Raw genomic sequence first — 14,734 nt, forward strand, 5'->3', positions numbered from 1 at the left:
TCCCGTGGCCTTATTATCTTTTTTTCAACACCCATTTAATCACACCTTTCCCTTGTCAAGAAACTTAGTGAAAAGCTCTAATTGCCATACCATACCAGACTCGTCCATACCGGTGGACACGGACTATTCAAATAGGTTTCAACTCTGCGCAGAGGGGTACACTTTACCCACTAGCCCGGTTTCTGTGATCTCACCGTCGCGAGACCCGAATGCCGGATCTCTTTCCTTACCCGTACGTCCTAACCTTAACGGTTATCCGGAAGGAGTCAGGCCACCACCATGCCCAAACCGGACAAAACTTTCCCCTTCCTTATCCTCCCGGTGCTCCCCAGCCTTCTTAACCCTGGGGTTGGACCGCACGAGTTCGGATCGAGTGACTGCCCACACAGTCTCGAGTGGTTGTACGATAAAGGAGTACAGGTAGTGAAAATGACAAGCCGGTCCTTATATGAGGGGACAATCCTTCTGCTCACGCCTAAACCAGCTGAGCCAACACCTTAGGCCCTCCCCTAAACCAGGGAGTCCCTGATCATCCCACTCTCAAGGTGATGAGGGTGAGTACCCTTCATCGCATAACTTTTCAAAAAGAGGTTTTATTTGGAGAAACACTTTGCCCTACTTCCAGATCCACATTTCGTAACCGGAAATAATATGTTAATGCGGGCCATCTCTCCCTTCACAATGCAATGTTCCCCCATGATTCCCGGCCTAGGCAGTGGTAGAGAGAATAGGTAATTTATGCATCAAGGGAAGGATGGACTTGCCTTCGTCGAAGCTCTCTTGGCACAAAAGATCTACTTCCGGAAGTTCGGGCTCCGACCCTTCTTCCGGAGCTACGGGATCCGGATCTGCGGTTCCCGCTTCTTCTAGGAAACATACAGTAAAACAATACATCAATAGTGGTTCATCAATCATAGTGTGCCATTTTCTAACAACATTATTTTATGTGGCCTTGGAAATCCTTTTTGATAATTTTTGGTGCATAAAATATTGAGAAAACTATTTAAATGGGAAAAAGGGTGGAAAATAAAAAGAAAAGAGAATTCCTCTCTTCTGGGCCGGGGGCACGATTTTTGGCCCACCCCGGGCGCGAGCGCGCGCTGAGGCGCTTTCGGCCTAGCGGCGGCCCACGAGCGAGGGGGGGGGGAACGGCACGGCCGCGAGGGTGACGGCGTCGCTTGAGGGCCCACTTGCCAGCGAGAGGGGGGGGGGGAACGGCGTTGCGGTCCGACGGCGGGCGAACCGGCCGAGCGCGGGGAAAAACCGGCCGCCGGAGAAGCTTGACGGCGGCTTGCCGCCGGTGGCCCGGTTCCTGGTCCGAGGGGGGTGGTTTAGCACGGGCGGCGGTTGGTGATTCTCATGGTAGGTTCAATTTGGCCAGAGGGGGTCGGGAGGGGGCTGCCCACGGGGAGGGGGCGGAGTTCCGCGGTGGGGATCGCCGCCGGTGGGCTCTGGGTGGGGAACGGGGGCTGGAAGGCGGTGCTTCGGGTTCGTGGCTACGCGAGGGAGCTGCTCGGCTCATTCAATTCCTTGCCGGACCAACAGAGAAGGAGAGGGAGGAGGAGGAAAGGACTCACCGGAGAGGAGGACGACGCCGGCTCTTTGCGAATTGGGCTCGGGGGAGGGGGAAGAGGGATGGCCGAAGCTCGTGCGAGGAAGAAGGAGCTCGGGGCGAGCTTTTTATAGGCGCGCGGGGGAAGGGGGGCGGTGGAGCTCCCTAACTCCGGCGAGCTTCCCAGTGCCGCCATAAATGGCGCACAGTGCCGTCGAGGGGACGCTACGGCGGGGCGGTACCGGCGAGGACGCTGGTCAAGGGGAGGAGGACGGAGCGGTGCCAAACTTCCCTGTGCGGCAGGATGGCAGAGGGGAGGACGGAGGCGACGGCCGGAGGTGACTTCGGCGAGGGGACGGTGGACGGACGACGAAGCAACTGACTCGTGGGGCCGCTTGGTCAGAGGGAGCGAGCGTGCGAGAGAGCGGGTGGCTGACGGGTGGGGACGTCTTGTCAGCGAGAGGGAGGGCGGGGTGTGGAGCGGCTGTCGCGCGCGCGGAAGCAGGCCGAAGTTGGGCCGAATGCGGAGGAGTGCGGGCGCGTGGGAAGGGGGGTTGCGGGTCTTGGGCCGGAAATCGGTCCAGCAGGGAGAGGGGAGGGTTTTTCCCTTTTTCTTTTTACTTTTCAATTCCTATTTCCCATTTTGCCCCTTTTCCTTTGAACAAAAATATTTTGTGAATACTCTAAGTGTTTAGAAAATAGAATCTAAGTGAGGTGCTTTGTGATCAAACAAAATGCATGCATATGATGAAAGAAAACTTAGTGGAGATCTTAGAATTAGAGGATGAAGGGAGGAAAAAAAAGTAGATTAGGGTTTCAAACCTGGATTAGGATTTTTGGGATGCTACATTGGCCCACTTATGTGTGCACCCAACCGGCCAGCGTGCCGACAAGTATGGCCCGCAGGTCAGCCATTCGCGGGGTCCGCGCATCAGCCCGCTCGGCCAAACACTCCCTTACACTCGCTTGGTCACCGCCACATGGGCCCATGCCGCCTGCACCTTTGCTCAAACAAACGCATGCTCGCCAGCCACTGATGGGTGGGACCAAAGCGTCAGCTCTTTCCCCTCCACTGTAACCAAACGAAGTCAGGGCTGCAACCAAAACGGAGTCCGCGGAATCGGTAGAAAATCGAGCAGAACCCGGAAACGAATTGGGGGAAATCGGGTGGGGATTAGGGCTATTTTTGCGGGGCTGTTGGGATTTGACTCCGCCTGGTGGCTATATAGCCCGGGCCTCTCCCCGTTGAGCAACCAGAAGAACACTTGCGCCGGGATCCATGGCGGCAAACAGAGAAAAGAGACAGAGAGAGTTGGCGTCGTGCATCTTCAAGCGATCCAGCGCGCTCCGGTTCGCCAACCCCGCCAGCCCACTCTGCGACCACTCGGACTGATAATCCCGAGCGCCGCCACCTCCTCGTCCTCCGAAACCATGGCGCTTCCTCGTACGGCGCCGGTGTCGAAGGGTCGGCGCATCACCTTTGGCAACCACGGCGACAGAACCCAGCTTCCAGAGAGACCGCAGGAGCCGCGCCACCGCTGCTAGCCTTGCCATCATCGCCTGAATCCTTTTGGAGTGAAGACCCTGTTGATCGCTGCGTTGCCAGTGTCTGCTCTCGCTCTCTGGTGCACGCTTGGTGGTCTCATCCGTGCCCAATTGCTCGCTGGTGGGCTACGGGCGTCCCTAATCGCGTGGCGTCGGGGAGTCCCTTCGCGAGCTCCGGATTCGGGTATGGCCTATACCCTAAACTTGAATCGTTTATGCTGCGATGTAGAGCGAATCTAGGTTGAATTGGAGCATTTAGGCCCCGTAGATTGCTCACGGGAGCTCTAAACCGCCTCGAACCCGCCTAGCTGCGTGGTCAGCTCTGCCCTATACATCCCCGCCTAAAAAATACCTCGGTTGTGTTCGCCGTTGTTCCCTCCTCCCGTGGAGCTAGGATCGATGAGTTCAGGGAACGATTTTGCTAGATGCTGGACTCCGTCCATGCGCGTCGCCGTGGCTCGGCGGTGGGAAGGGGATGGATCTTCGGACCCTTGGATCTTGACCAACGGTCACGATTAGGCAGTAGGCGTACCTCTTCACGTGATCGATCCGGACCATTGATCCAGTGGAGAACGGCTGAGAATAGATGCTTTCGGTGATTTGATCCGAGCCGTTGAGCGGATCGAATGGTCCATATTAGATCGTGTCCCGTTAGATACTGACCGTAGATCTGGGATCCTGTGGTCGCGAGCGCGCACCGGTTCATTATATGGGCCGATCTAATCTAGGTCGTTCGTGCCCGATCGGACGACTGAAACCAACTCATACCCTTTCGCCCTGGTAATCTTTCCTAAGAGCCCTCCTAGAATTTTAAAACCAACCCGCAGTCCATCTGTATACAAAGATCATTACCATAAGGTCCTTATTTTCTCCAAACAACCCCTGCACTTGTGGATATTAGCATACGCTGTCCAGAATTAATAGGGATATTCATAATTAAATCAGAAAATGAATTTTAAATATAAAAATAAATCCTGAAACTTATTTAATTCATAGAAAATCCGTTTTAACTCCAAATTGATCCGTTCCAGTTGCAATAGTTTTGTTTTAATATTTTCTATCATCTAGTATCTCTGTTTAGCCATGAAACTTGAATTAAAATTGTTCATTTGAATTAATCTATTCTAGGTGCTAAATAACTTCAGAAATCCATAACTTGGTAACCATAACTCCGAATTTAATGATTCTTGTTCCCACGATCTCGTAGCAATGCGTAGATTATTATTATGCAGTTTGTTCTTATATTTGGTGTGGTGATAATTTTGCCTATACCATGTTTGTTTGTATTGCTACGACTAGCGCGAGGTTACGTGTCATCTGATGAGCACGATGGTACCTTAAATCTCAAGTCCCAGGCAAGTTGTGCCCTTGACCACTTTTTACCCAATAATGTTCTTTAATATCATTTATTCATGCATAGGTTAATTTTGATGGGACCCAATAGGTTACCCTAGATTGTTTATCTCATTACCTTGTTTACCCCTGAATCACTTGGGTAGTTTGCTATTGCTTTACATGGATTTGGGATAATTATTTATCATATCTATGTTCCAGTTATTTTGTTATTATGTTCATGTCAAGATCATTAATGTTAATTGGAACATAGAGCTTAACTTGAGAAACACGTGCCACCACAAGGGTTTATGGACGCCCTTGGCTGATTAATTAGGAAAGCTAGTGGAGGACTACCTTACACGAAAGGGGCAAGGGCAGTAGGGGAGTGGTCAGTGTAGGGAGGTCCTTGGTTGATTTTGCTGCGATGGCGGTCAGACAAGAACCCTGCATTGGAGCTTCCTATAAACTGTAACGGGTTTTCTGAAGCTAGTGGAACTTTGTAAAGGCCTCGTAGTGTTACCCTGCCTCGCCTCCTCGGTAGAGGTGTATGGGAAGTCGCGATCCCTTGGCAGATGGGTAACATGACTTGTGGGTAAAGGGTACCACCTCTGTAGAGTGTAAAACTGGTATACTAGCCGAGCTCACGGTCATGAGCAGCTCAGGACTCTCTGATGATTAAATTATGGAACTAATTCAATTTGTCATATGCATTGCATCGCAGGTGATGTTGTTACTTTTGTTCTACTACTTAATTGGGTTGGTATTTACTTATACTTAGTAATTGCTAATAAAATTTTGACCAACTTTAAAAGCAATGCTCAGCTCTAACCATCCTCTTTGGTAAGCCTTACACTTCACGTGAGCTCTCACCTTTGGCGAGTTCATGCACATTATTCCCCACAACTTGTTGAGCGATGAACGTATGTGAGCTCACTCTTGCTGTCTCACACCCCCCACAGGTCAAGAACAGGTACCACAGGATAAGGCGCATGGAGGATGCTGTGATGAGTTCGTGAGAGGTCTAGGCCGTCGTCTCCCAGTCAACTTTGGGTTGCTGGACCGTTGTCTCCTTATAATGTAATTATTTATTTATTTTGTATAGAACTCCTATTATGTAGTAAAGAGATGACATTCGATCCTATGTCATGATTCATCATATGTGTGAGACTTGGTCCCAGCACACCTGGTGATTAAGTTCGCGCCTGGGTCTTGGTGCCTCTTAAACCCGGGTGTGACAGAAGTGGTATCAGAGGAATGTTGACTGTAGGACGAAACCTAGATAGAACTGGATAACCATTATCTACTTACCTTTGCTACTCTGATTCTTTTTCTAAACTTTTCTTAATCTTTTCTCATCTATTTCCGCTTACTCTGATTATTCTTACCTTTTCTTTCTAAAGACAAATGTGGATTTCACACTTTGAAATCCCTGTACCTAAAGTGACCTTTAGGGATAGGAGACCCACTCTTAGGAACAAAATCAAAAGTATTTTTGTAAATATCTATGAACTTGAATGTTTGTTCTTATGATACTTGTCTGATTTGGATCTTTGATTGAGTGTGATGGGTTGGGGATTAATGTCCACAATTACATCTGCATATACATATATGCATAAATATAAATAAATAAAAATCATAAGATGTCTGTACAAATTAAGAATACCACCACTAGAATATATCAAGCCTAATAGATCCATGTTATCTTAAAAGATTCTCTTATCTTAATGGATCCATCTTACCTTAAAAAGATTCTATCTTATCCTAACCACTTTGCTTATCTCATCCTAGAGTAACAACAATGACCTAATCCAAATTACTTAAATCTTATCTATTCTAATCTAGTCATATCTAATCTAATCTAGATCCTATCTAATCTAGTGAGGGTTACTTAATGCTGGTACAAGGGATAAGTCCATACACTTAAGCCTAAATTGGTGACCTAGATCAACTCGGCCATACCCAACAACTTGACCTACATAACAGATCTATCTTAGCCTCTTGTCCCAAACCCGGATGGAGACACCAAAGAGCAAGAAGGAGGAGATCAACCTCGACATGGAAGAATAGGAGTCAAATCAGATCTCGAGATGATTCAAGATTTACCACCTTGGATGGAGTCTTCCCTTACCAAGTTCTTCTTACCATCAGCTAACCTCACTCTCACCATCTCTCCTCTTACCTAACTGTGTGTCTAAACATAAAAGATACCCATGCATTTTCTAATTACTTGCTAAATAGTATTAAAGAAAAGAGAGAGAGAGAGACTCTTAATTTTTGAATCAATTAGAAACTACAATCTCAATTACAAACCAATCTTGGTATAATCCTTTTTCTTACAAATCTCGAGGACGAGATTTCTATTAAGGGGGGTAGGATTTGTAAAGCCCTAAAATTGGTATAATAAAATAATAAATAAATGCATATATTGATATAAAAGTGTTTTAGAATCTATGGAACCTTTGGATTATTTGAATTTATTCTATTTGTGCATATTCAAATAATGAAATAATATTGGTCAATTAACAAATAAATAAATATAGAAATATGCATATCATGTTGTGGTTATTGTATTTCTACATTTGTATTCAAATTTGTGAGACAATTTTAAATTTGAAAAAATAGAATTAAGACTTAATTTATAAGTGAGAAAGGGAAAATAATAAAGAAAAGAGGTACTATAAAAATACAAAATAAATTTTATAAATGAAATTAATACTGGATGTTCACAGAACATGTTTAATTGGTAAAAACAAATCCACAACAACATTTGAATTGAAATTCAAAGTTTAAAAATCAAAAGGGAAGGAAATAGTGGAGAAAAATAAAAATAAAACGAAACTGTGCACCATTGGGCCGACAGTCACCAATTTGGCCCACTTCGCCTCACATCCCTCCCGCGCAGCCCACGAAACCCTAGCATGTTGGCCCACTTATGTGTGCACCCAACCGGCCAGCGTGCCGACAAGTATGGCCCGCAGGTCAGCCATTCGCGGGGTCCGCGCATCAGCCCGCTCGGCCAAACACTCCCTTACACTCGCTTGGTCACCGCCACATGGGCCCATGCCGCCTGCACCTTTGCTCAAACAAACGCATGCTCGCCAGCCACTGATGGGTGGGACCAGAGCGTCAGCTCTTTCCCCTCCACGGTAACCAAACGAAGCCAGGGCTGCAGCCAAAATGGAGTCCGCGGAATCGGTAGAAAATCGAGCAGAACCCGGAAATGACCTAGGGGAAATCGGCTGGGGATTAGGGCTATTTTCGCGGGGCTGTTGGGATTTGACCCCCTGGTGGCTATATAGCCTGGGCCTCTCCCCGTTGAGCAACCAGAAGAACACTTGCGCCGGGATCCATGGCGGCAAACAGAGAAAAGAGACAGAGAGAGTTGGCGTCGTGCGTCTTCAAGCGATCCAGCGCGCTCCGGTTCGCCAACCCCGCCAGCCCGCTCTGCGACCACTCAGACTGATAATCCCGAGCACCGCCACCTCCTCGTCCTCCAAAACCATGGCGCTTCCTCGTACGGCGCCGGTGTCGAAGGGCCGGCGCATCACCTTTGGCAACCACGGCGACAGAACCCAGCTTCCAGAGAGACCGCAGGAGCCGCGCCGCCGCTGCTAGCCTTGCCATCACCGCCTGAATCCTTTCTGAGTGAAGACCCTGTTGATCGCTGCGTTGCCAGTGTCTGCTCTCGCTCTTTGGTGCGCGCTTGGTGGTCTCATCCGTGCCCAATTGCTCGCTGGTGGGCTACGGGCGTCCCCAATCGCGTGGCGTCGGGGAGTCCCTTCGCGAGCTCCGGATCCAGGTATGGCCTATACCCTATGCTTGAATCGTTTATGCTGCGATGTAGAGCGAATCTAGGTTGAATTGGAGCATTTAGGCCCCGTAGATTGCTCATGGGAGCTCTAAACCGCCTCGAACCCGCTTAGCTGCGTTGTCAGCTCTGCCCTATACCTCCCCGCCTACAAAATACCTCAGTTGTGTTCGCTGTTGTTCCCTCCTCCCGTGGAGCTAGGATCGATGAGTTCAGGGAACGATTTCGCTAGATGCTGGACTCCGTCCATGCGCGCCGCCGTGGCTCAGCGGTGGGAAGGGGATGGATCTTCGGACCCTTGGATCTTGACCAACGGTCACGATTAGGCAGTAGGCGTACCTCTTCACGTGATCGATCCGGACCATTGATCCAGTGGAGAACGGCTGAGAATAGATGCTTTCGGTGATTTGATCCGAGCCGTTGAGCGGATCGAATGGTCCATATTAGATTGTGTCCCGTTAGATACTGACCGTAGATCTGGGATCCTGTGGTCGCGAGCGCGCACCGGTTCATTATATGGGCCGATCTAATCTAGGCCGTTCGTGCCCGATCGGACGACTGAAACCAACTCATACCCTTTCGCCCTGGTAATCTTTCCTAGGAGCCCTCCTAGAATTTTAAAACTAACCCGCAGTCCATCTGTATACAAAGATCATTACCATAAGGTCCTTATTTTCTCCAAACAACCCCTGCACTTGTGGATATTAGCATACGCTGTCCAGAATTAATAGGGATATTCATAATTAAATCAGAAAATGAATTTTAAATATAAAAATAAATCCTAAAACTTATTTAATTCATAGAAAATCCGTTTTAACTCCAAATTGATCCGTTCCAGTTGCAATAGTTTTGTTTTAATATTATCTATCATCTAGTATCTCTGTTTAGCCATGAAACTTGAATTAAAATTGTTCATTTGAATTAATCTATTCTAGGTGCTAAATAACTTCAGAAAATCCATAACTTGGTAACCGTAACTCCGAATTTAATGATTCTTGTTCCCACGATCTCATAGCAATGCGTAGATTATTATTATGCAGTTTGTTCTTATATTTGGTGTGATGATAATTTTGCCTATACCATGTTTGTTTGTATTGCTACGACTAGCGCGAGGTTACATGTCATCTGATGAGCACGATGGTACCTTAAATCTCAAGTCACAGGCAAGTTGTGCCCTTGACCACTTTTTACCCAATAATGTTCTTTAATATCATTTATTCATGCATAGGTTAATTTTGATGGGACCCAATAGGTTACCCTAGATTGTTTATCTCATTACCTTGTTTACCCCTGAATCACTTGGGTAGTTTGCTATTGCTTTACATGGATTTGGGATAATTATTTATCATATCTATGTTCCAGTTATTTTGTTATTATGTTCATGTCAAGATCATTAATGTTAATTGGAACATAGAGCTTAACTTGAGAAACACGTGCCACCACAAGAGTTTATGGACGCCCTTGGCTGATTAATTAGGAAAGCTAGTGGAGGACTACCTTACCCGAAAGGGGCAAGGGCAGTAGGGGAGTGGTCAGTGTAGGGAGGTCCTTGGTTGATTTTGCTGCGATGGCGGTCAGGCAAGAACCCTGCATTGGAGCTTCCTATAAACTGTAGCGGGTTTTCTGAAGCTAGTGGAACTTTGTAAAGGCCTCGTAGTGTTACCCTGCCTCGCCTCCTCGGTAGAGGTGTATGGGAAGTCGCGATCCCTTGGCAGATGGGTAACATGACTTGTGGGTAAAGGGTACCACCTCTGCAGAGTGTAAAACTGGTATACTAGCCGAGCTCACGGTCATGAGCAGCTCAGGAATCTCTGATGATTAAATTATGGAACTAAATTCAATTTGTCATATGCATTGCATCGCAGGTGATGTTGTTACTTTTGTTCTACTACTTAATTGGGTTGGTATTTACTTATACTTAGTAATTGCTAATAAAATTTTGACCAACTTTAAAAGCAATGCTCAGCTCTAACCATCCTCTTTGGTAAACCTTACACTTCACGTGAGCTCCCACCTTCGGCGAGTTCATGCACATTATTCCCCACAACTTGTTGAGCGATGAACGTATGTGAGCTCACTCTTGCTGTCTCACACCCCCCACAGGTCAAGAACAGGTACCACAGGATAAGGCGCATGGAGGATGCTGTGATGAGTTCGTGAGAGGTCTATGTCGTCGTCTCCCAGTCAACTTTGGGTTGCTGGACCGTTGTCTCCTTATAATGTAATTATTTATTTATTTTGTATAGAACTCCTATTATGTAGTAAAGAGATGACATTCGATCCTGTGCCATGATTCATCATATGTGTGAGACTTGGTCCCAGCACACCTGGTGATTAAGTTCGCGCCCGGGTCTTGGTGCCCCTGAAACCCGGGTGTGACACCCGAGGGCCCCCTCAAGCAACGGACACACCTTCGGCTCGCCCGAGGCCCAGTCTTCGCAGAGAAGCAACCTTGGCCAGATCGCCTCGCCAACCGACCATATCGCAGGAGCATTTAATGCAAGGATGGCCTGACACCTTATCCTGACGCATGCTCTTCAGTCGACAGAGCCGAAGTGACCGCAGTCACTTCGCCGCTCCACTGACTGACCTGACAAGAAGACAGCGCCGCCTGCATCGCTCTGACTACTGTGCCACTCGATAGAGTGAGGCTGACAACAGCTAAGTCCGGCCTCGGGCGCCATAGGAAGCTCCACCTCGCACGGCCCCATGGCTCGGCCCCCGTCTCGTCCTCGGAAGATGGACTTCGCCTCGCCCGACCCCAGGGCTCGGACTCACCCTCAGCTCCGAAAGACGACGAACTCCGCCTCGCCCGACCCCAGGGCTCGGACTCATCTCCGGAAGATGACGAAATCCGCCTCGCTCGACCCCAGGGCTCGGACTCAGCCTCGGCTGCGGAAGACGACGAACTCCGCCTCGCCCGACCCTAGGGCTCAAACTCAGCCTCGGCTCCGGAAGACGACGAACTCCGCCTCGCCCGACCCCAGGGCTCGGACTCAGCCTCGGCTCCGGAAGACGACGAACTCCGCCTCGCCCGAGCCCAGGGCTCAGACTCAGCCTCGGCCTCGGAAGACGGACTCGACCTCGGCCTCGGAGGAGCCTCCACCTCGCCCGACCTAAGGCTTGGACCGACCACGTCACAGGAGGGGCCATCATTACCCTACCCCTAGCTAGCTCAGGCTACGGGGAACAAGACTAGTGTCCCATCTGGCTCGTCCCGGTAAACAAATAATGTTGGCGCCCCGCGCGCTCCATGATGACGGCGGCTCTCAGCCCCTTACGGAAGCAAGGAGACGTCAGCAAGGACTCAACAGCCCCAACAGCTGTCCTTCCGCAAGGCTCCAGCGCTCCTCCGATGGCCACGACATCACATGAACAGGGTGTCAAAACCTCTCCGGCTGCCACGACGGCATGTACTTAGGGCTCTAGCTCCTCCCTGCTAGACACGATAGCACACTGCTACACCCCCCATTGTACACCTGGACCCTCTCCTTACGCCTATAAAAGGAAGGTCCAGGGCTCTCGTACGAGAAGGTTGGCCGCGCGGGAGGACGGGCCGGCGCGTAGGGCTCTCTCTCTCCCACGCGGATGCTTGTAACCCCTTACTGCAAGCGCACCCGACCTGGGCGCGGGGCAACACGAAGGCCGCGGGTTTCCCCTTTTGCCTGTCTTCTTCCCCCCCTTTGTGCTCCGTCTCGCGCCGACCCATCTGGGCTGGGACACGCGGTGACAATTTACTCGTCGGTCCAGGGACCCTCCGAGGTCGAAACGCCGACAGTTGGCGCGCCAGGTAGGGGCCTACTGCATGTTGACGAACAGCTTCCCGTCAAGCTCCAGATGGGTAGTCTCCAGTAACCTCTCCAACCCGGGACGATTCTTCGTTTCAGGAGTCTTGAGTTCATGTCCCTCGACGGCAGCTACGACATGGTACTTGTCGGCGTTTCGAGACCAGGGGGTCCCTAGGCCGACGAGTGAATGTCGCCGCGTGCCCCAGCCCAGATGGGTCGAGCGCGAGGCCGAGCGCAAAGGGGGGAAGCGAGGTGGCCGGAGACCGGCGTGAGAGAGGTGGGAATCCCGCGGCCTTCGTGTTCGTCCCGCGCCCAGGTCGGGTGCGCTTGCAGTAGGGGGTTACAAGCGTCCACGCGGGAGAGGGAGCGAGCGGCTTCAAGCGAGCGCGTGTCTCGTCCTCGTCCCCGCGCGGCCAACCCTCTCTAAGAGGGCCCTGGTCCTTCCTTTTATAGGCGTAAGGAGAGGATCCAGGTGTACAATGGGGGGTGTAGCAGAGTGCTACGTGTCTAGCGGAGGAGAGCTAGCGCCCTAAGTACATGCCGTCGTGGCAGCCGGAGAGATTTTGGCACCCAGCTGGTGTGATGTCGTGGCCGTCGGAGGAGCGATGGAGCCTGGCGGAGGGACAGCTGTCGGAGCTGTTGAGTCCTTGCTGACGTCCTCTTGCTTCCGTAAGGGGGCTGAGAGCCGCCGTCGTCACAGAGTATGCGGGGCGCCATCATTGCCTATCTGGCGGAGCGAGCCAGATGGGACGCCGGTCTTGTTCCCCGTGGCCCGAGTCAGCTCGGGGTAGGGTGATGATGGCGCCTCCTGTTGACGTGGCTGGTCTGCGCCCTAGGTTGGGCGACGTGGAAGCTCCTCCGAAGCCGAGGTCGAGTATGTCTTCCGTGGCCGAGGTCGAGTCCGAGCCCCTGGTTCGGGCGAGGCGGAGACCGCCGGCTGAGGCCAGGGCGAAGTCCGAGCCCTAGGGTCGGGCGAAGCGAAGTTCGTCGTCTTCTGGGGCCAAGCCCGAGTCCGAGCCCTGGGTCGGGCGGAGCGGAGTTCGCCGTCTTCCGGGGCTTAGCCCGAGTCCGAGCCCTGGGTCGGGCGGAGCAGAGTTTGCCGTCTTCCGGGGCTTAGCCCGAGTCCGAGCCCTGGGTCGGGCGGAGCGGAGTTCGCCGTCTTCCGGGGCTTAGCCCGAGTCCGAGCCCTGGGTCGGGTGGAGCGAAGTTCGCCGTCTTCTGGGGCTTAGCCCGAGTCCGAGCCCTGGGTCGGGCGGAGCGGAGTTCGCCGTCTTCCGGGGCTTAGCCCGAGTCCGAGCCCTGGGTCGGGCGGAGTGGAGTTCGCCGTCTTCCGGGGCTTAGCCTGAGTCCGAGCCCTGGGTCGGGCGGAGCGGAGTTTCCTATGGTGCCTGCGGCCATGCCTGACTGCCTGTCAGCCTCACTCTGTCAAGTGGCACCGCAGTCGGAGCGGCGCGGGCGGCACTGTCTTTCTGCCAGGCCGGTCAGTGGAGCGGCGAAGTGACGGCGGTCACTTCGGCTCTGTCGGCTGGGGGGCGCGCGTCAGGATAAAGGTGTCAGGCCACCTTTGCATTAAATGCTCCTGCGACTTGGTCGGTCGGTGCGGCGATTTGGTCAGGGTTGCTTCTTGGCGAAGACAGGGCCTCGGGCGAGCCGGGAACACGTTTGCCGCTGGAGGGGGGCCTCGGGCGAGACGGAAATCCTCCGGGGTCGGCTGCCCTTGTCCGAGGCCAGGCTCGAGTGAGGCGTGATCGAGTCCCTTGTATGGACTGATCCCTGACTTAATCGCACCCATCAGGCCTTTGCAGCTTTATGCTGATGGGGGTTACCAGCTGAGAATTAGGAGCCTTGAGGGTACCCCTAATTATGGTCCCCGACAGTAGCCCCCGAGCCTCGAAGGGAGTGTTAGCACTCGCTTGGAGGCTTTCGTCGCACTTTTTTGCATGGGAACCAGCCTTTCTCGGTTGCGTTTTGTTCCGGTGGGTGCGCGCGAGCGCACCCGCCGGGTGTAGCCCCCGAGGCCTCGGAGGAGTGCTTTCCCTCCTCCGAGGTCTTAATGCCTCGCGTAATGCTTCGGCTGGTCTGGTCGTCCCTCATGAGAGCTGGCCGTAGCCCGGGTGTACGGTCGGGTCCCAAGTTCTCGGGTTGGTATGTTGACGCGGTCAACGGTTCGGCCGGAGCCGTGTTTGCGGGAGCAGCCCCCGAGCCTCTGCGCAGGGCGAGAGGACGATCGGGGACAGACTCGACTTTTTTACATATGCCCCTGCGTCGCCTTTCCGCAAGGAGGAGGGGGGAAAGCGCCATGTTGCCCTCGATGGGCGCCGAACATGGTGTCTCCGGTGAGCTGCAGGCGGGTAATCCGAGTGGACGTCCGTGCCCCGTTCGTTGGGGGTCGGCTAGGGGCCCAGAGGCACGCCCAAAAGTACCTACGGGTGATCTGTCGAACCCGGTCCCCTGGCGACGGGGTCCGAGGGCTCGATGCCTCCCTCTGATGGGATTCTGTTACAAGATCGTTCCCGCTGGTCTCAGAAATGTCCTAGAGTACCTCGGGAGCGCAGCCCGAGCCTCGGTTATGTATCGAACGTACCCATGGTCATCCCTCGCTCGGCATCTGAGGCGGCTGTGAACCCTTTAGGGGCCAGCCTTCGAACCCCTGATCAGTAGTGGGCGCAGAGCCCGAGTAGCCTGAGGCGGCCGTGGAACCCTTCC

Source organism: Zea mays, chromosome 10, assembly GCF_902167145.1.
Source record: "Zea mays cultivar B73 chromosome 10, Zm-B73-REFERENCE-NAM-5.0, whole genome shotgun sequence".
Lineage (NCBI taxonomy): Eukaryota > Viridiplantae > Streptophyta > Magnoliopsida > Poales > Poaceae > Zea > Zea mays.